This window comes from Tenrec ecaudatus, chromosome 6, assembly GCF_050624435.1.
Source record: "Tenrec ecaudatus isolate mTenEca1 chromosome 6, mTenEca1.hap1, whole genome shotgun sequence".
In the NCBI taxonomy this organism is placed as follows: Eukaryota; Metazoa; Chordata; class Mammalia; order Afrosoricida; family Tenrecidae; genus Tenrec; species Tenrec ecaudatus.
The window spans coordinates 64,459,781-64,480,866 of record NC_134535.1 but is presented as its reverse complement, the minus strand read 5'-3'; the positions used below and the strand labels follow the sequence as shown (position 1 = coordinate 64,480,866).

At 45.4% G+C, this 21,086-nt stretch overlaps 1 protein-coding gene and 1 pseudogene across 5 annotated transcripts in view; one reads left to right on the top strand and one right to left on the bottom strand.

Moving 5' to 3' along the window:
* The window catches only part of GRIP1 (glutamate receptor interacting protein 1), a 477,907-nt gene that overhangs the window by 196,434 nt on the left and 260,387 nt on the right, over nt 1-21,086 (bottom strand). The gene's annotated exons all lie outside the window — the stretch shown is intronic.
* Nucleotides 9,759-10,366, top strand: LOC142450843 (activated RNA polymerase II transcriptional coactivator p15 pseudogene; annotated as a pseudogene).

Below are 21,086 nucleotides of genomic sequence, written 5' to 3'. Positions count from 1 at the left end.
GTTATCGCAAGCATTTCTTCATGTTTGCTGGCTGCCCGAATGTCTTCTTTGAGGAACTGTCTGTTGCGGTCATCTGCCTGTGCTTTAACTGGGCGATTCATCCTTTGCTCATTGAGATGTTGACGTTGTGTGAGTCTGGGTAGACTAGAGAAACAAATTCATGGACACTCATATGTGTATAGGAAAGAGCTTTATAAACAAGAGCAATTGAATATTGAGGAAACATCCTAGTCTAGTCCATATCAAGTCTATAAGTCCAATATTAGCCCATATGTCTGATACCAATCTATAAAGTCCTCTTCAGACTCAGGAAACACATGCAATGATGCTGAATGCAGGATGATCACAGGCCAGTGAATGGAAAGTCTTGTGGATCCAATGATGGTACGAGCATCTCAGCGCTGGCAGGGATCTCCATGTGGCTTCTCCAGCTCCGAGGGCGCAGGCTATATCAGTGTAGCACCATGTGTCTTGTCAGTACAGTGTCTCTCAGGGAGAGAACAGAGAGTCTCCCACCTTCAGGGAGGAAATACTGGACTTCCCAGAATTCTCAGGAGAAGACCATGTCCACACAGAGGCCTCTTTGGCTATACAATGATCGACTGGCTAGACTCCACCCCTTCACTCTTAATCCTCAAATTGACACCAGATTATGTAACTACCACAGACTTTTCTATGGATTTTAGAGGTTACTCCCTTGTCTGGTATGTCATTGCCAGGTTTTCCCCGTTGGTTTGTAGGTTCTGTCATCACGAGTCACTACTTTGTCTCCAGGGGTTAGAAGGAGGCTGGGCAGACTCTTCGTGCCTCCTGTAACTGCTGAGTGAATGAGTAGATCAGACTCTCTACAGGGGACCATGACTGGGGGGTGAGCACTGTGTTATAGCAACAAGAGAATTGAAGACAGAAGCAATATGATCAAGGCGCAGCATCTGAACAGGGAGAGAGAGTTCTTTTCCTAAGCTTACATGGTTGATTATTTTTACCAGTGCCTTAGTAAGGAGGACTGGGGCTCACACCAGAGCACTACAGCGAAGTCTGTGCATTTCTTTGGTACAGATTATTATTGCTTCCACCAGAGTTTTATCTGTATATTACTTGTGAGGTTCCACTAGGAAGTTAATTCCCCTCAGGAAATAAATGATGCTTTCCCAGCATTCATTTCCAGCTCCTCCCGACACCAGTGCAGCTAAGCTGTAGGGATCAGGGCCAGGTTTCTGTGGCGAGCTGCTGAATTTTCAGCCTCATTTCCTGCAACCCAGACTAACAGAGAAAGGTGTTTTGATACTTTTCACCTCTACATAGTGGCATGTGAACTGTGTGAGAATGTCTCTCATCCCCTGGAAGTCTGAGTACAAGGGGATAAGTGGTAAGGGGATAAGTGGTAAGAGGTATAGCACATGCATGATCCAGAGCAAATATTTATGAGAAATCAAAGCATGATCAGATGTATCTCACGCAGTGACAGAGAGGGTTGGGTTAATAAAGACAATATACAAACACTCGTATCAACTCAAAAAGACAAATGCTGTGCCATGGAGTCGATCCTGTCTCATAGCAAACCTACAGGGCAGCGTAGAACTGGCCCCCGTGGGTTTCAGAGGCTGCAAATCTTTCTCGGAAACAGAAACCCTCCTCTTGAGTTTCTGACAGCTGATGCTGTGACTCAGCAGTCCCACTGGAAACCCACGATGCCACCAGGGCTCCGTCACATACATATCATCAAAATTGAAAATTGGTGACTCCTAGAAGTATGTGATATCAAAATCCAGGTTTTTTACCTTCCCGACACGATTGCTGAAGAAAAATGTGTGCATAAGCAAATGTGGTGAAGAAAACTGACGGTGCCCGGCTATCAAAAGATATAGCATCTGGGGTCTTAAAGGCTTGAAGATAAACAAGCAGCCATCTAACTGAGAAGCATCAAAGTCCACATGGAAGAAGCACACCATCCTGTCTGATCATGAGGTGTAGAAGGGACCAGTTATCAGACATCAAAGTACTAAAAATCATATCAGTGGGTGCCCACCTTCCTGATACGATTAATGAAGACAAACATGTACATAAGCAAATGTGATGAAGAAAGCTGATGGTGCCCGGCTATCAAAAAATATAGCATCTGGGGCCTTAAAGGCTTGAAGATAAACAAGTGGCCATCTAGTTCAGAAGCAACAAAGCCCACATGGAAGAAACACACCAGCCTGTGTGACCACGAGCTATTGAAGGGGTCAGGTATCAAGCATCAAGGAACAAAAAATCTTATCATTGTAAATGTGGGTGAGTGCAAAGTGGAGACTCAAAGCCCATCGGTAGGCAACTGGCACCCCCTTACTAAAGGGTTGTGGGGAGGAGATGAGTCAGTCAGGGTGCAGGGTAGCAATGATGAAACATATAACTTTCCTCTAGTTCTTAAATGCTTCCTCCCCCAACTATCATGATCCCAATTCTACCTTACAAATCTGGCTAGACCAGAGGATGTACATTGGTACAGAGAGCAACTGGAACCACAGGGAACCCAGGACATATGACTCCTTCAGGACCAGTGGTGAGAGTGGCGATGCCTGGAGAGTGGAGAGACTGTGGGGTAGAAAGGGGGAACTGATTACAAGAATCTACGTATAGACTCCTCCCTGGGGGAGGGACAGCAGAGAAGAAGGCGGTGGGAGACGTCAGATAGTGTAGCATATGACAAAATAATAATAATTTATGAATGATGAAGGGTTCATGAGGTGGGAAGGGGAATGGAGAGGGAGGGGGGAAATGAGCAGTAGATATTAAGGACTCAAGTAGAAGGCAAATGTCTTGAGAATGATGATGGCAACAAATGTACATATGTTCTTGACACAATGGATGTATGTATGGATTGTGATAAGAATTGTACTAGCCCCCAATAAAATGATTTTAAAAAAAAGAAATCCAGTTTATCTTCCTGCTACTTTTTCACGACACGGTCCTACACCTGAAAGGGGAATTCGAGAGGGAACTTCAGTTAGAAACCAGGCTCTGAAACCAGGCTCTGGATTGGGTGGATGGACGGATGGAGGAATGAAGGAAGGCCTCTTACACCTGTCTTCCAATCCAGAAGAAGTGAGACTTAGAGCTTCATTCGCAGGGTTCCTCTTTCTAGGGAACCCTTGAGTATCCCTGAAACAAGCACGTGGGTGGAGAAATTGCAGATATTTTGTAAAGATTATCTATCCCTTTAAAGCCATTTATACTTTCCATGAGACCCTCGCATCCATGCATGAACGGAATTGTCACCGCACCCTGTGACAAAGAGGACGCTTCCCTTGTACAGGCCGGGGAACTGTGATTTGTTCTAAGTCTGGAAAGTGCCTCCTTATGTAAGTGGATGCGACAGATTTTGAGGCCTATCATCAAGGAATGACAAAACCACCAACCCAAGAGTGTCCATGAGCAGATCCAGCATTCTTGAGAAAGGGTGACGACAAAGACCAGCCTTAAAGCCTCCAAATGCTCAGGGTTCCCAGCATTTCTGCTCCCCTCAGTCTGTCACAATGCATACAGAGCAGGGGGGTTAGCTGACTGCCCACCTTAGCATGAGACTTGAAGAACGGATGGAAAAAGAATGGGGCAGTGGCTGCAGCTAACCCAGAGGCGAGGCAGGAAGGGAGCCCATGGACGCCCTCTGCAGAAAGGCAGCCATCCTGCCGCAGGGGCTTGTGGGTTTTAGTGGAGCCCCAGTGAGCCTCCACTGGAACTGGAAACAGGGGCTGGGATGCTCCCACCAAGGGCAGCTTTTTCATACTTCCTTTGACTTCTTCCATCCTAGCATGGAGGGCAGCCTTCTCTCCTGGATCCCCTCTGGGTCCAGCTCTTTTCTTCTGCTCAAGTAAGAACCAACTCTGTACCCCAACCGAGAAGGCTCCCAACTCGGTGAGCAGCGAGGGAAGGAGTAAGCAAAACAGACAAACTCCTGTTTTCTATTTAACTCAGCCCCATGTATTCTTAACGAAATCACCAGACCAACACACTCTCTTCCCACAGATCACTATTTTCTAGCCTCAGTTTCAGTATAAAATGAATCAATCCTATCCATCTACCCCTATGTTCCTTTTACTCACCTAGCCATCCATCATTCCTCCATCTGCCTATCCACCCAATCCATTGAGTAGCTATTGATCATTTGTTAAATGTGAGGTACCTTGCTATGTAGTAATACATGAAATAGACTTAGCCCTTGCCTCAAGGAATTTAGATTCTAATAAAAATATTTAATGTAAGTAATTAAAAGCAAATAAATATGATTAATGACCAATGGCGAAACAAAAAAATGGCAGGGTTCCATTGAGACTAGCCAGAGAAAATTATTGAAAAATATTTACAACTGGTTCATTGGATCTTGGAACAAGCCAGATGTCTTTCCTTGGGCAGATCCCAAAGCCCACCCTTGACCTGAGCCCCTCAACTGTAACATGAGAGGACTGAACTACTGGGTTAAAATAGCCACTTCTCCACTGGTTTGAAGATGGGATCACTTTTAAGGTACATTTATTTTACTTCTCACTAAGAACAAGGGTTTGCTGCCAATTAAATGATAGCACAAAGCTTTCTTATTAATAACACTTGGTATTTCATATCAGGTAAGGAATCAGAACGTAAACATGATCGAGAAAATGTAAGTGAAATGCTTTGTTTAAGGCATTGTTCCAACTTCTTCCCAGTCACTCTGGTCCAGACTCACCGGAGTTGTTCTACACCATGGCCTCTGTGTCACCAGGAGCACCACACACAACATTTCTAAAAGGGTGTTTTACTTCTGTGCCGTGAGTCCTCTTCCAAGTGGCTCAGACCCATTCAGCAAGATTGAAACTTACACTGCCTTGCTTTTACCAAAGAATGTCAGCAAAATATTCCCAAATAGCATCACATATTCCTTTTTCAGTGGTTTGTTGCTTGAAACTTCAAGAGGTTGTATTTGTCTGATCATATAACCAGACATTTCCATCCAGGAAGAGCACACACAGCAACTCTGGCATCACCACTGGGCAGGTTTGAGACAGGTGTAAGAGGCCTCCAGTCTTACAGCTGTTGAGATGCGGAGGAAAACAATGGGGCTTAGTGAGCGTGAGGACTTGTATGTGCCTCCAAACTCCACCCATAGCTGAGGTTTTAGATACTCATGGAAGAGGGCCCAGCGGCATAGCTCGACGTGCCTTATCCTGATTTCCATTTCTCCTTTTATTCTTCCGGGTAAGATTTTGCTTGATTTCTACTTCTGAGAAAGTAGGTGTGGGTACCTACCAGGTGGCAGGTATGGCCATCCTCTGGCCATCTCCTAGTCTACAACAATAATAAATCGGTTGCCATCACAACTCCACTGTGAATTTCCATGGCTAGTTTTCTTTTCAAAGTAGATCACCGGCCCTTTCTTCCAAGGTGTCTTGGGGGGACTCGAACCCCCGGCCTTTTGGTTAGCAGCCAAAGAGGTCAACTGAATACGTCCATCTGTGATAAGGATTTTTAGATTTCCAAGTCCTTCCTAGGAACAGGCTTCTTCCAAGCCCATAGAGGCCCTGGTAATGTGTTCACATAATCACATGAAAGACAGGGACCCAAAGCAATGATGTAGAACTATACAGGGGAACTGGGTTTTTAAAATCTCCATCCCTCTTCCTTTGATGACATCATATTATATTTTTATAACACTTAGGTTTCCCAGGAGAGTCTCATACCATTTCCCATTGGATATTCATGGAAACTTAGGATCTTAATTGCTTCTGAAGTATTGTAAGGTTAACTGTATTATCTACGGAACACTAAAACAAGGCAAACAAAAACCTCACAGCCATTGAGTCAATTCTGACTCATGGTGACCCTATGAGGCAGGACAGAAAGGCCCCTATGAGTTTCCAAGACTGTAACTCTTTATGGGAACAGAAAGCCTCATCTTTCAGCTAAAGAGCGGCTGGTGGTTTCGAACTGCTAATCTTATTGTTAGTAGTCTGACATACAGCCACTATACCAGCAAGGCTCCTTTAAGGAATACATATGGGGCAAATCATTTTGCTAGGATTTAACAGCAGGTGTTCTAACTCTAAATTCTATCTATGGATCTATGGCTCTATTGATCTATGGATCTATGTTCCTTCAATTAACATAGGTTACCATGGCTTTACAAATTACCAAAATGACGCCATGGGGGTTGGGGAAATCCAAATTCTAATACTAAGTTTTGAGATTCAGCCCCACCCCCTATCTATGTCTTGAATGTATGAATGAAACATTTAAAAGAGTTGTAGCTCAAGTGAAGCGTGAAAGTCACTTTCACACAACACGTAACATAGATTTGTTGATTTGTATTGAGTTAGCAACCTGCCAACCTTCATCTGGAAGGCCACTCCAGCTCCAGGGAATGACAACTATGCGCAGTAGGTCAGGAGAAATATGCCCTGCCGAACAGCTAAAGAAAACAGCTTATGGTAGATTTTCTTATTTTTATTTTTTCTTTTTGTTTTGATTAATCTTTGCTCAACTCAGTGATCTATGCATGCATACAAACATATTTTTCTCATATCTGAAATCTGGACACATATATCCTGAAAAAATATGACTACTGTCTTCTTTCCCCCATGGTGTATTATCCTTTAACAGATTCATTATGTGGTCTGAATACAGTATCCATTCTGGTTATCAAGCACAGCCAGCACAGAGAATAGTTTGCCTTTAAAAACTCAATGCCTCACCAGTGCCTTTAATCCATGACGGCATAGCTCATGGGGCCCACGGGAGCCTTACAGTAACTGGTTCTCTTACCGGGTGAAAAAATGATGCATCTGTCAACTAAAGAAGTGCAGAAGCAATTAACACCTCGATGTTCTACTGGGAAATTTCCCCAATTAAAGACATAACATGGGGGTTTCATGACTATTGTATTTCTAATATTTCGTTACTAGCACAGCTGTAACTATCAGTCAACTATCAACACACACACACACACACACACACACACTGCGTGCACAGGGGCAGAGGTCAGGTGCATGTGTGACACAACGGTATTTGGGTGCTTGCACGTGTCACACATAGGCAAACACGTCCAGGTTTCCGACCTGCCTAGACTGTGTATTGATTTCATATGTACGTATGAAATCAATATGCATGAAATCCATGCTCAATCTACGTAGGTCGGCAAGTGACACATTTCTGAATTCTGTGCCGCTGCCACGGGGACTACCTTAACCAGTTCTCTTCCATGACCAGGGTATTCTAAAGACGGCTCCTGCATGGAAGCACGTGACGAAGTCAAGTGTATTACACGCGTAAAAATGCTCATTTGTCAACAGCAAAATCTAGAGAGAGCCTAATTCATCATCTCCCCCTTTTCCAGGCGAGAGCTCGTGACGTGAATGGCTTTGATTGAGTGCAGTTGAGGCACACGAGCAGGCTGTGCTGGGAGAGAAACAGAAGCAGAAAAGGAGAGCAGGGCTGTCGTTCCTTAGGCGCAGACAGAACCGCAAAGTTCAGAGAGATCAAATGTATTCCTCTCCTGCCTCTCCAGTCTACGCCCAAGCTTGGGTCATTGGGTCAATTCTGACGCAAAGCGACCCTGTGGGACAGACTAGAATGGATCCCATAGTTTCTGAGGCTGTAGTCTTTACAGCAGCAGACGTGGCAGTTTTCTCCCTCTGAGACCCTGGTGGCTTTGAACCACTGACCTTTTGGCTAGCAGCCATGCACGTAGCCACTGGGCCACCAGCGCTGCTCAGCCTGTTCTACGTGGTAGGGAATTCTCAGAGCAAGCCTTGTAGAAGGAGCTAGCCATTTGAATCCACTCAGAAGCTTCTTGGAAGACAGGCCTGGTGGTTAGATTTGACAGCCCTGTGGCGCACAGTTCTATTCTCTACATGCGAGGTGGCCATCAGTCAGAGTCAAATTGCGGGCAACAATGTGAGGGGGTACCCCATCTCCCTCCCCCAAAAGAAAAAAAAACGGATTTTTTTCCAAAGCTATGTATTTAAATTAAAAATTTTTAAACAAAACAACCTTATTACCCCCATTACGCTTCATACAGTTGTCAAATCTGTGATTCCACTTTTGGAAACATTTTTCAAACTCATTTGTTTATATGTCTGAAAGCATCTCCTTCTTTTTTTTCCTTCGCGTCGTCTGCATCGTCAATCACTGCACTTTCGTATCCTTCTTCATTCCCAGAAACAAAAAGAAGTCACAGAGAGAGAGAGCAGGTGAGAATGGTGCCTGGGGCAGGAGAGGCATGCTATGTTTTGCCCAAACACTGGAACACTGATAAGACTGTGTGAGCAGGTACATTGTCATGGTGGCAAAACCAGTTCCCCATCTGTTACATATAAGTCCTTTTTATTCCCACACACTCTTATGCAATCTTTTAAGAACCTATAAATAGAAAGTTTGATCAACAGTCTGACCTGGTGGAATGAACTCTAAATGCACTATTCCCCCTCACATTAAAAAATAATGAGCATTGCCTTGATCTTTGATTTCCCTTGATGGGCTCTTTTGGGGGTCGAGGTGACAATGGTGTCTCCCAATGGCTTGACTGATGTTTGCTTTCGGAGTCTCATGAATAGCATCATGTCTGGTGACTAGTCATAACCTTGGGAAAAATGTCTGGGTTGCTTTAAAGCTGCTTTTTTCAAAGCATGGTATGTTTCCACTCAATGCTCTTTTTCCTGGTCAGTGAGAACCAAGGCACAAATTAAGCAAAGACCCTTCTCATTCCCAAATCCTCCATTAAAATTCACTGAATGGAGCTCCAAGATAGTCCAGATAACTTCCCCATTTCTTCAATGGTCTGTCATTGGGCTTTGAGCACAAGTGCATGCATTTTTGTTGACATTTTCATCCGTTTGGGAAGTTGACAGACATCGGAATGAGGTTTGTCATCAATCAACATTTCACCTTTTTTGAAACGAGAAAACCACTTGTACACTTGAGGTTTTCCCCATAGTGCTGTCCTTGAAAGTTGTGTTCAACATTACAACACTTTCTGTGGCATTTTTCCAATCAGGAAACAAAATTTCGTAGCTACACACTGTTCTCTTAAACTGGCCATCACAAAAATGAGGTTTGAATGAAACTGCTTTTATGAAAATTCACTGTCACCAGAGAGAGAACCTTCCCAGGCGATGTGATTGGGTACACTAACTCAGAGTTGCTGGATGCTCGCTAGTGGGAAAAATGTGTACTATAAAAACTCTGCCCCTCCGGATAGGGCAAGATATGACAAAATAACAATCTGTGGATTATCAAGGACTCATGAGGGAGGGGGGACCAGGAAGAGAGGGGGAAAAAAAGAGGACCTGATGTGGAGGGCTTAAGTGGAGAGCAAATGCTTTGAGAGTGATTAGGGCAAAGAATGTACGGATGTGCTTTATTCAATTGATGTATGTATATGTATGGATTGTGATAAGAGTTGTATGAGCCCCTAATAAAATGTTTAACAAAAAAACTCTGGCCCCTCTACTCATGTACTCCCTCAAGGCAAGAACACTTTGTTCTAGTAACCTGGCATTCCATGATGCTCACCTTCCCAACATGATCACAGAAGACAAAGTGGGTGCACAAGCAAATGTGGTGAAGAAAGCTGATGGTGCCTGGCTATCAAAAGATATAGCGTCTGGGATTTTAAAAGCTTGAAGAGAAATAAGCGCCCACTTAGCTGAGAAGCAACAAATCCCACATGGAATAAGCACACCAGACTGTGAGACCACACGTTGTCCATAGGATCAGGTATCTTCTCTGTCAGGAGACCATTCGGCGGCACGGACACAGCAATGCCTAAGTCAAAGGAACTTGTTTCTTCAAGCTCATCTGGCAGTGATTCTGATAGTGAAGTCGACAAAAAGCTAAAGAGGGAAAAGCAGGTTGCTCCAGAAAAGCCCATCAAGAAACAGACGACGGGGGAGACTTCCAGAGCCCTGTCGTCCTCCAAGCAGGGCAGCAGCCGAGACGATAACTAATGTTCCAGACTGGGGAAATGCGGTATGGTATGTCAGTGTTCGGGACTTCAAAGGGAAAGTCCTAATTGATATTAGAGAATATTGGCTGGACCAAGAAGGTGAAATGAAACCAGGAAGAAAAGTTATTTCTTTAAACCCCGAGCAGTGGAGCCAGCTGAAGGAACAGATTTCTGACATTGATGACGCAGTGAGAAAACTGTAAGACCCGAGCCATACCCCCTGTGCTGTTCTCGTCATCGTTTTAACCTGTCTTTTACGTGGGCTTTTCTTCCCTACCTGGTGTTTTCCAAGCTGTTGTATACTTGGATTGCAAAACAATTTGTAAGATGAATACTTTCTTTTTTTAGTGTGCATTATTAAAAATGTTCTGAGTGAAGCTCATTGTCAACTTTATTAAGGGGATTGCTTGTGCCCACACCACCTAGTGTGAAATAAAGTCAAATGACACACACACACACAAAATAGGATCAGGTATCAGGCATCAAAGACCCAGAACAAAAAAAAATCATATCATTGTGAATGAGGGGAATGCAAAGAGGAGACCCAAAGCCCATTTGTAGGCAATTGGACATCCTCTTACAGAAGGGTTGCCGGGAAGAGATGAACCAATCAGGGTGCAGTGTAGCAATGATGAACCATAAAACTTTCCTCTAGTTCTTTAATGCTTCTTCTGCCCCACATTCATGATCCCAATTCTATCTTACAAATCTGGCTAGACCAGAGCATTTACATGGGTACAGATAAGAGCTGAAAACATAGGGAATCCAGAGCAGATAAACCCCTCAGGACCAGTGGTGAGAGTAGCCATACCAGGAGGGCAAGGGCAAGGTGGAGGCAGAAAGGGGGAACCAATCACAATGATGTACATATAACCTCCTCTCAGGAGGATGGACAACAGAAAAGTGGGTAAAGGAAGAGATCTGTCAGTGTAAGACATGAAAAAATAATAATAATTTATAAATTATCAAGGGTTCATGAGGGAGGGAGGGGGGAAATGAGGAGCTGATACCAAGAGCTCAAGTAGAAAGAAAATGTTTTGAGAATGATGATGGCAACAAATGCGCAAATGTGCTTGACACAATGGATGTTAGGTATGGGTTGTAATAAGAGTTGTATGAACCCCCAATAAAATGATTTTTTTAAAAGAGGAGAAAATAATTTTTTTTAAGAGGGAAAAATGCTCTGCCCAGTGGAGCTTATTTTCTTATTTTTTGGTGGTGGTGGTGGGGGGGTGGGTGTATCCTCTTGTACGTGGTAAGCCTCACTTAAGACTATGGTGGGCAGACGCTAGGGAGCATCCTGATGGTCAGTGCCCTGTGTGTGGGTGTGACCCACGACAATGGTCCAGCCAGCAGAGTATGAAAACAGTGCCACAGTACATGCAAGTGCCCTGTGGAATCGCTTCTTCTTTGCTGGCTCTGAAGGAGGCAGATGGTCACGTTGGAGCTGAAGGCAGTCTCTGGGTGAGTGACGCCCTGAATGAAATGATGCCAACAGCCCGAGTGAATGTCAAGGCTGACCCTCCCCGGCTGGGCCTCAGGTGAAATGGTAACCCCATGGCAGATATCCTGTCTGCAGTATAATTTAGAGTTTAAAGTGAGAACCAGATCAACGATGCTTGACCTCAAATCCACAGAAATATGAAATACTAAATGTGTGTGGCTTTAAGCTGCTGACCGCGTGTCAATATTGTGACACAGCAAAAGATGAACAAAAAAGGAGAAAGGATGTACCTGAATTGTGGTCTTGGTGAAGATAATCAAATATGTGGTAGTTTGTCTTAACAGAAATAGAAACAGAAGGTTCCTTAGAAAACAGGACGATAAGACTTGAGGCCATTTACTTTGGATATGCCTTCAGAAAAGACCAGTCTGAGAACAACACCTGCGTTTTGTCAAGTGGTGCGTGGACACAGAAGAGGGACACTCTCAGGGAAAGGCGCGGACTCGGCAGCCACAATGGACCGCACACCCTGAGCGTGAACGTGGCATGGACGAGGCAACAATTCGTGCTGGCAGACATGAGATGAGTCACAGTCGACTGACAGCAACTACAGTGGAGGGGCAGCGGAACAGAGGACGACCCTCAGCAAGACAGATGGACCCAGTGGCTGCAACCCTGGGTTCACACATGAGAACAATTGTGAGGATGGATTTCTGTTGTGCTGTGTTGTGCACACGGTCGCTATAGTCAGAATCGACTTGATGGAGCTGAAGAACAACCACAAGGAGAATGTAGTACCGCATGATTAATACATAAACGCACGAACAGATTTAGTCCTAGATCCCCTCTCTAAGCATTGACTCCTGCCCTCCAATAGCAGCCAATTGCAGTCCCAGCTCCTGGAACTGTGACTGTGATCTTGTTTGGGCAAATGGAGTCTTTCTTGGAAGATAGTATCAGTGAAGTTAACACGGTCATTATGGAGCAGGGTGGGTCCAAATCTCATATGTGCCTTATAAATAGCAGGCGGGGGTCAAAACTGAGGGGCACCCAGTGGGAAGGGAGGTGCCTGAGAAGCAGCAAGGGAAAGCCAAGGACTGCCAGGAGCCACCAGAGCCAGGAGAGAAGTGTGGAATACACAGCTCCTCGCTCAGAAATCCTAAAAGGAATCAGCGTAGCTGAGATCCTGATTTGGCCTTCTACCATTCAGAACTGGGAGACAAGGCATTTCTCTTTTCTTCTTTAAAGCCACTTGTTTCGCGGCGTTTTGTGACGGCAACACTAGGAAACTAATATTCTCGTTCCATCCAATGGGAAAGCTGAAGGATGAAGCCTGACGTTTAGGCAATCTGCTTAAGATCATACACAGTCACAGGAAGAAAGGCTGAAATTCAACCCAAGGCAGGCCGGTTCCAGAGCCCATGTCAGTAAGTAGAAAGCTACGCTGTCTTTCTCTACTTCCTAGAAAGCCTACTTCAGGTTGTTTCCAAGTATGATTGCCAACAACGTACATCCTCATAGCTTGGGCCACAGATCCATACATACAGGATGCATCAATCTCAAAGCATGTCCCTCCACCTGTGCCATCCTCATCATTGTTCTTAAGTTTAAGCCCATTGTTGTGGCCACTGTGTCCATCATCCCTCTACTTTAACAAGCAGGGCATCAGCTTCCAGAGACTGGTCTCTCCTGATAACATGCCCAAAGTACGTGAGATGAAATCTCCCCATCCTTGCTAGGAAGGTGCATTCTGGCTGTGCTTCTTCTAAGACAGAGTTGTTTGTTCTTCTGGCAGTCTGTTACTTTCAATAGTCCTCATCAGCACCGTAATTTAGATGCATCGATTCTTCTTGGGTCTTCCTCATTCAGTGTCCAACTTACGAGGGGACTGAAAAGTAACATGGTTTGAGTCAGGCACCCCTTAGTCCCTCAGGTGACATCTTCCTTTTCAACATTTTAAAGAGGCCTTGTGAGGCAGATTATAGGATTGCATGTACATAACTTTCACGTGCACTGGGAAGTTTAAAAAATCATGTGACGACGGCTATATAGTGATATTCGCTTCACTGTAGTGAAGAACCCACAGCATCTCTGAAGGGTGTCTGCATCTACCAGGTTAGAAAGAAGGCCACAACATTCAAAATCTGGGGTACATGGGTGAAAGATCAGGGGCTTTGAATTCAGGTAACTCTAAACTAAATTCTAGCTCTGTTGGTGGATCAGTTTGGTAAAGTAATTTAAGAATCTGGGAGTCTTAATTTCTTTCTCTGAAAAACTGGGGCTATAGTTCTTTTGAGTAGATAAGACCTAAAGGCGCTCTGGTACCTGGTAGATAACCAATGAAGCTTTAGGTCTCTTTCTTCTCTCCTTGACTCATGTCATTAGCTGAACATCGTAAAAATAAATGTACACGCAACAGAAGGAAAGGTACGAAGCTGCCAACAGTACACAGAGTACCTTTACCCAATACAGAAGCCCAGTCCTTAAGAGGGAGAACACAGCTCCTAAGTCAAAGAGTGGTTTTATTGAACTGAATGCTCGATATAAGCATGCACGATTTTATTTTAAAAAGACCATCTTAACTGCATTCATGGAGTGCAACATGCAGACCAGTCAAGGTGCGCACTTAGCAGGGCCATGAAATACTTCCTTCTCACCAACACTCCTGGCCAGTTCTTGGTCCTCACCCTACTCATCCAGTCCATTGCTTGGCCCTGTTGGTGTCGTGTCCTAGAGGCCTTACCCTCCATCCATCAGCACAGAGGTTACGTGTGTGCCTCTGCAACACCCGGCTGGTTTCCCACTGGCTCTGCCTCCAGCTCACGGCCATTCCTCTCTGCCCGGAACCACCGAACGGCCGCTGGCAAACAGGTCTTTTGATTTTCACTTGTTTCCTTAAAGTCCATTTCCCACACTGCAGCCAGTTATTTTCTTTTAAAATCAAAGGTACATCAGTCCCTGCCCTTGACACCACAATGACGCCCATCACAGACTAGAATCCAAATTTGCATCCTGGCCTAAAAGTGTGATATGCTCTCCCCTTGTCCATTTCTCCAAGCTCCTACTTTGCCAAGATTGACTTTGGTGCAACTACTCGATGGCAAAGACTTTGGGTTTTTGTTCAATTAATTAGCCATGTTTCCTAGTTTACTGTAAGCCGTGGAAAGTGATTCTTTGTTTTCCTCAACGCTGAATCCACAATACAGTTCCATCCAGTTACATCATTTTAGAACCCAGAACGAAGGTCTCCCTAAGATCAGAATTTGTTTCTTTTTTCTCAAGGATCCCTGGTGGTGTAGTGGGTTGCCAACTGAGTGGTCAACTGCAAGGCCAGCAGTTCAACACCACCAGCGGCCCCGTGAGAGAAAGAGGAGACTTTCTAATCTGGTAGAGAGTTGCCATTCTGGAAACCCACTGAGGCAGTCCTACCCTGTCCTCTGGGTTGCTGTGAATCCCACTGGAGTTTGGCTTTTGTGAGTTGAGTGCAAAAGTAATAGAGGGAAACGTTCTTCTCCTGGTAGCTCTTGTGGCTCTGTGCTTGAGCCTCCTGTCCGATGTTCTTCAGACACGAGGAGACACTGCCATCTAGTTACCATGTGTCCTCGGAGGGCTGCGCTGCCCCAGTGCACTTCTCGAAACACCAAAATGCCCAGGAAATATTGAAGTGCAGCGGACTACCTGCCAGCCTTTCCCCTTCGACTGCATGCCAGAAAAATGGTGTGTAAAAACCACTGGCTGCATACGTACCGCTTTATGAGATGTCACCCGTGCTGGCGCAGGCACGAGCAAAGCCATAATTGATGGTCGTTTCACCGACTCGCTCCTGAAAGCCGCAGCGCCGAGCACACAAATCCAGCTGCTCATTTGGCCGGTGTTGTTTGAGGAGAACTGGGATGTACACCCGGCACCCCACAAACTGGACCCGCTCTCCCGGGGAATTCTTAATGTGGCCTTCCGTCATCAGTAATGCATTCTGTTTTGTACGGCTCTATTTATAGATGCAAGCTATTTTCACACTTTTTAAAAAGCCCATTCTCATAGCAGAACACTGGAATGAATCCTTTTCATGTTGTCCATGTCACTGTTAAATTGTGCTCAAAGTTTTCTCTGTGGGGCCGCACCGAGATTTTCTGTCAAACAGGGGCAAATGAGGTTGAGGGAAGTCCCCTGGCATTTTAAAATTCTCCAGCTTCGAGATGACCTACATTCCATTCGTTTAATGGGCAGCAGGGATTTTCCTTAGAAATGTCATTATATGGCGCTGCCTGAAGGCCAACACAGGTGTTGGTTGCACAGCATGCCCCAACTCCGGGTAGACATGGTAAATTGACACAGGCCCTTTTGTAGTTCGCTCATAAGATAACAGCTTCGGCAGAAGAAAGTCTGCCTGCAGATCTTGGCATCTTCATTCATTCCACAAGTGCTGACTGAATACCTACCATTTGACAAGCGGTGTGCTACGTTGGAGGAGAGTTATAATCTCAGAAACTCACAAGGGCAGTTCTACTCTGTCTTAGAGGGTCACCACAGCCGGCCTCAACTCAATAGCAAGGAGTTTGCTTTGGGTTCTGGTCCTCTATTCTTGGAATGCAAAAAAACAGGACATGCAAAGTTTCTGCTCCCAGATAGCATGCGCTTTATTTGAGGAAAAAAAATGGCATCTACCAGTTAATTTCAGAAACAAACTATAGGGTGGGGGCAGGATCTCAAGACTGTGTTAATCTAGGTAAACTAGGGAAACAAATCCACAGAAACTCATGTATAAGAGACAGTTTTATATGAAAGGTAAGTGTACAGTAAGAAAGCATCCCAACCCAATGCTGTCCAAGGCCAACATTAGCCCATATGTCCAACACCAATCTACAAAGTCCTCCTAAATCTCACAAAACACACAATGATGACAACTTCAGGAGGAAAGCTGAGTCAGTGAACGTGTAAACATCTCAGCGCTGGCAGGGGTCTCCATACGGCTGCTCTAGCACCCAGGGCTGCTTCGGGGTAGGTCCATGTGGCTTCTCCTCAGGGATGTCTTGCAGGAAGTAAGCCTTGCCAGCTGAAGCAGGGAACTGGCTAAGGCAGCTGTCCCCTGGTCCAACCATCAGAAAGCAAGAGACCCAAGAGCCAGAAAGGTGAGGCTCACCGAAAGGGGATTTCTCTCTCTGCCCTTCAATTAATCCCACATGTGTTTATCAGCCAGGTTGGCACAATAAACCTTAACTATCTCAAAGAAATTTTTCAGTGACTACTAACTGGAAAGGTTGGTGGTTCAAATCCACCCAGTTACACCTCAGAAGGCAGGTCTCCATGAAGTCACAGCTAAAGAAACCCTGTGGAACTAATTTCTACTCTGTGACACCTGGAGGCACTAGGAGTCAGTGGCAAAAAAAAAGCTTATGACTCTAAAACATTATCTTTTAAAAATGGACATAGTTTAGCTACTTTCTTTAATATGCTTTAACAAAATGCTCCTCCACATCACTGTTCCCGTTTCCCCCTCTAAGTGCTGGCAGTGAGCAGCTCCTTCAGGGCACACCTGCTTCTTAGCATCACAGTCCTCACCTTGGCTGACCGAGACGCTGGCCAGGATTCTGAGAGAACTTGGATGCCCACTAAAGGTGCTTCCCACCTGGCATTTCCTGCATTGACCATGCTTTCACTTATAGCAGAGTCTAGCTCAATGCCTTTGGCAGCATCTTAAAAACAAGACAGACAAACAAACAGAAAACCCCAACTCACTCTCATCGAGGTGGACAGGGTTGAACGGCCACTGTGGGACTCTGAGACTGTAATCCTTTACGGGAGTAGAAAGCCCCATCTTTTTCCCTTGAAGAGGTTTTGAACTGCCATCTTGCAGCTCAACGCAAAACCACTGCACCACTAGGGCTCCTTTGGCAGCTTCTCTGTCAGGTGCTACCGAGTCAGTCTGGCCCATAGTGACTCCATGCACAACAGAACCCAACATGGTCCAGTCCTGCGCCATCTTCAGAACTGCTCCCAGGTCCGAGTCCACTGTGGCGGCCACTGTGTCAGTCCATCTCGTTGAGGGACTTCCTCATTTTGGCTGCCCCTCTGATTTGCCAAGCATGATGCCCTTTGCCAGGAACTGGTCTCTCCTGACAATATGTTGAAAGTATGTCAGATGAAGCCCTGCCATCCTTGCCTCTGGGAGCCCTGCCTGTACTTTCCCAGGCAGAGGTTTACCCTTTTCAATATTCTTCACCCGCACAATTCTAATGCATCGCCTTTTCCTCTTTGCTCTTCCTTATTCAATGTCCAACCTCACAGGCATATGTGAGGCGAGGGAGAATACCAGGGGTTGGGTCAGGCGCACCTTAGCCCTCAAAGTAACATCCTTGCTTTTCGGCACGCTAAAGATTTACCCAATGCAGCTAATCTTTTGACTGCTGCTTCCACGAGCATTGACCATAGATCTAAGCAAGACAAGATCCTCCACAGCTTCAACCTTTATCAACCGATTGGTCCAGTTGTCCGGATCTCGGTCTTCGTTACATTGAGTCAGAACCCATATCAAAGGCTGCAATCCTTGCTTCGTTAGGACCACGCTTTTTCTGACAGTTCAGGCGTTCGTGATCCCACTAACTTTGGGTTCTACTCCAGGAGAGTCTCACTCACTCTGTTGGGTAGAACTAAACAGAGAAGGCAGAACCAGGCCTGAAGTTCAGAAGTAAATGATCGGAATGAGGTTATAGTTGTGAAGTCCTTGTGTACTGGTCACACTGAGTATTTGCTGTGATAATGACAATGGAGGCCAATGAAGGGTCACACTGTGCACCTCCCGCAGGCAGAGGGCTGCAGAACAGGAGGGCACAGACCCTTCAAAAGCCCTGGCTTTCCCCCTGAACACAAGAGTGCCAGCCTTCCCGTGATCTTACAATGGTTGTTGCCATTTCATGGATGTATTCTGAACAGCTGGATGGTAGACACACGCTTGGGATACTAGACACTTCAGCTTCTCAGCTCCACATTTCTCGCTTTCCCTCAATTGTCTAAATATGATCATCTAGAGAGAATAATATTAACTTTATTTTACTATGACCACAATGAGAATGATCTTTGCTCGAGCAAGTTTTTGAGGAGGGAAAAAATCTTGTGCAAACTTTCATGGTCTCATTGTGGCCAGAGATGAAAATATTTCTTCTGGGGCACTCCCACGCTCAGAAATGCAATAGATATGAGGAAGTGGCCGAGCTTGCATTTGTAAGTAGCTCAGGATGCTTTGTCAAGACTAGGGGAGGAAAGAAAGATATCCTCCCTGGACAGATATGGCAAGTCAAATAAATAATGCACTCATTCCAGGCCTTGCGGTCTAATCTGGTATCTTGTCTTTTGCCTTAAAGAACATTGCACAGACACGAGCAAAGGCCTCATCTCTACGTGGGCAAACCCGCACGCTGTTGTCAACCTGGTCACTCCAAGGGTTCCTACTGATTTGCTTTAGTGACATGGACAAGCTCTTCACAGGGCCAAACCGAGTTTACTCTAGGAATCCGTCAAATACAAGAAAATGAGATCAAAAGGTTCCTTTGAAATAGATACATATGTTTTGTGAGAGACAGATGTTTGGGGAAATCTATCAGTTCAAAATACCTTTGGAGTCGTGAAGGTGAAAAAAGACCCACTTGGGCAAAAGAGAGAGAGAGAGAGAGAGAGAGAGAGAGAGAGAGAGAGAGAGAGAGAGAGAGAGAGAGAGAGAGAGAGAGAGAGAGAGATTTAAAATACAGTTTCTTAATGTTTTTTAACAGAATGTTAAGCCTCTAATGTAGATTTAAATGTCTGCGTAAGAGGAACATTCATTCCATTTTATACTATCGTCATCATTAAAGATTTGACAAAACCTGTGAAAGACGAAAGTCTTTTTATTTTTAAGCTTTATGCCATAAGAGACATGATTAAAATGACAAGGTCCCAAATAACATGAATAATGCATATTCCCCCTTATCCAGAGCAAGTGCAGTTTTTTCTTCTGAGATATTTAATCTACTCCTCTTTTGGGGGGAAAGTGAAAAAAAGGAGGGGTGAAAGGATTAATGGTTAGAATTGGCATTTAATGAAAGGCACATATTTAACTTACTGTGATAAAGTAACTGCTGTCTGAATTTCGAGCTTAGACAGAGGCAGTGAGTTTTGCAAGGAATGAAAAGCACTCTGTTGTTCTGTGTTAACACTCAAGGTTACTTCTTTGGGAGAGGTTTATGAAAAGTTACTGTTTATTGTGTTGTGAAAAGGAAGGAGCCAATGTTGGAAAATCTTATTATAAGAGGTTCTCTCTGTGGACATATATATAAATATTTGCTTGAGAAAGCACCATGTCGACACTTGTAGGAAAAAACATTCCAAAGAATGGATTTAAAGCTTTAGAAAATATGGCCAGGGAAGCATCTGAGGTCTTCCATCAAGAAAATGCCATTGTGATGGTGGAATTAAACCAGCACCGTCATGAAGGAGGCTTTGGTGTGGAGGCTTTGGTGTAGGGGAGACTGCAATTCCTTTAATGTCTCCAGGGGTGGTTCACTTCCCGATAGCTAGCACAAGAAAACAGCCCCCAGGGCTATCAGGCTCCTGGGAAGGTCGTCTGTAGAGGACGCGGACCAGCATCCTCTCAAGGCTTTCTGTCCCTTGATGCTCTGTGGTCTGGTCTCACCTCTCCTCACTACTGGGCACCGGTGCCGTCAGGGAGTAAGACGGGGGGACACGGAGGAAAGAGCAGAAGCTCTCAGCCTGCACCCAGCTCTGCTGGCTGCATGTGATCTGACTTGGCCCATCTGGAAAGGTCTCGGGGATTTTCCAGGGGGAGCTCCAGCAAGGAGTAAAGAACAGGGACTGCCTGCACTTTTGCGTCCTTCATGGATTTGGTCCACGCAGAGGGGCCAAGACTTTGGGAAGCTGAGTTAGACACCACTGGGATTGAAGTGACTTTGTGGCCAATTCTGACTCCTAGAGGCCCTACAGAGCAGTCCTTCTCAAAGTGGGTGGCACTGCCCCTCCGGGAAGGCTGAATGATCCAGCAGGGGAAGGGGGCGGGCGGGGGGGAGGGCGCGAAGCAAAATCAGACACCTAAACTTTATCCTGGATTAGGGTCTCCAGCGCTAAAGTGTTTCATTGCCATAGAGACACCGGCTCATGGTTTTCAATAAAGGGGGCAGTAGGCCAAAGACCCGCCCCATATCCCACCCCCTTTCCCAAGCACAGGCACTAAGACAGCTGGATAAAGGGTTCAGAACCTTAAGAAACAGAAGCCAGTCCGGATGCATTTTCCAAGCAGTTCCCTGGTTTTCTGTTGAAAGTAACAACCCACTGCCATCCAGTAGGTGTCAACTCTCGGCGACGCTGTGGGACAGAGTGGATCTGCTCCGTCCGGTCTCAAGGCTGCCAGTCTTGACAGAAGCAGAGCGCCTCAGCCTTCTACCACAGGGGGCTACGGTCTTCAAATGGGTTAGCAGCCACAATGTTCAACCGACTTTTCAAAATGATAGGAGACCCAACCCAAACCCAAACCCAGTGGCATTGAGTCCCTTCTGCCTCACAGGGGACTGTCCAGGTTTGAGGGGAACAGCTACCTCATCTGTCTCTCCTGGAGCTGCGAGAGGGTTTGTACCACGGAACTGGGGTTACCCTCCAATACTTACCTGGCCACGCCTCCAGGACTCACTTTACAGACTGTTG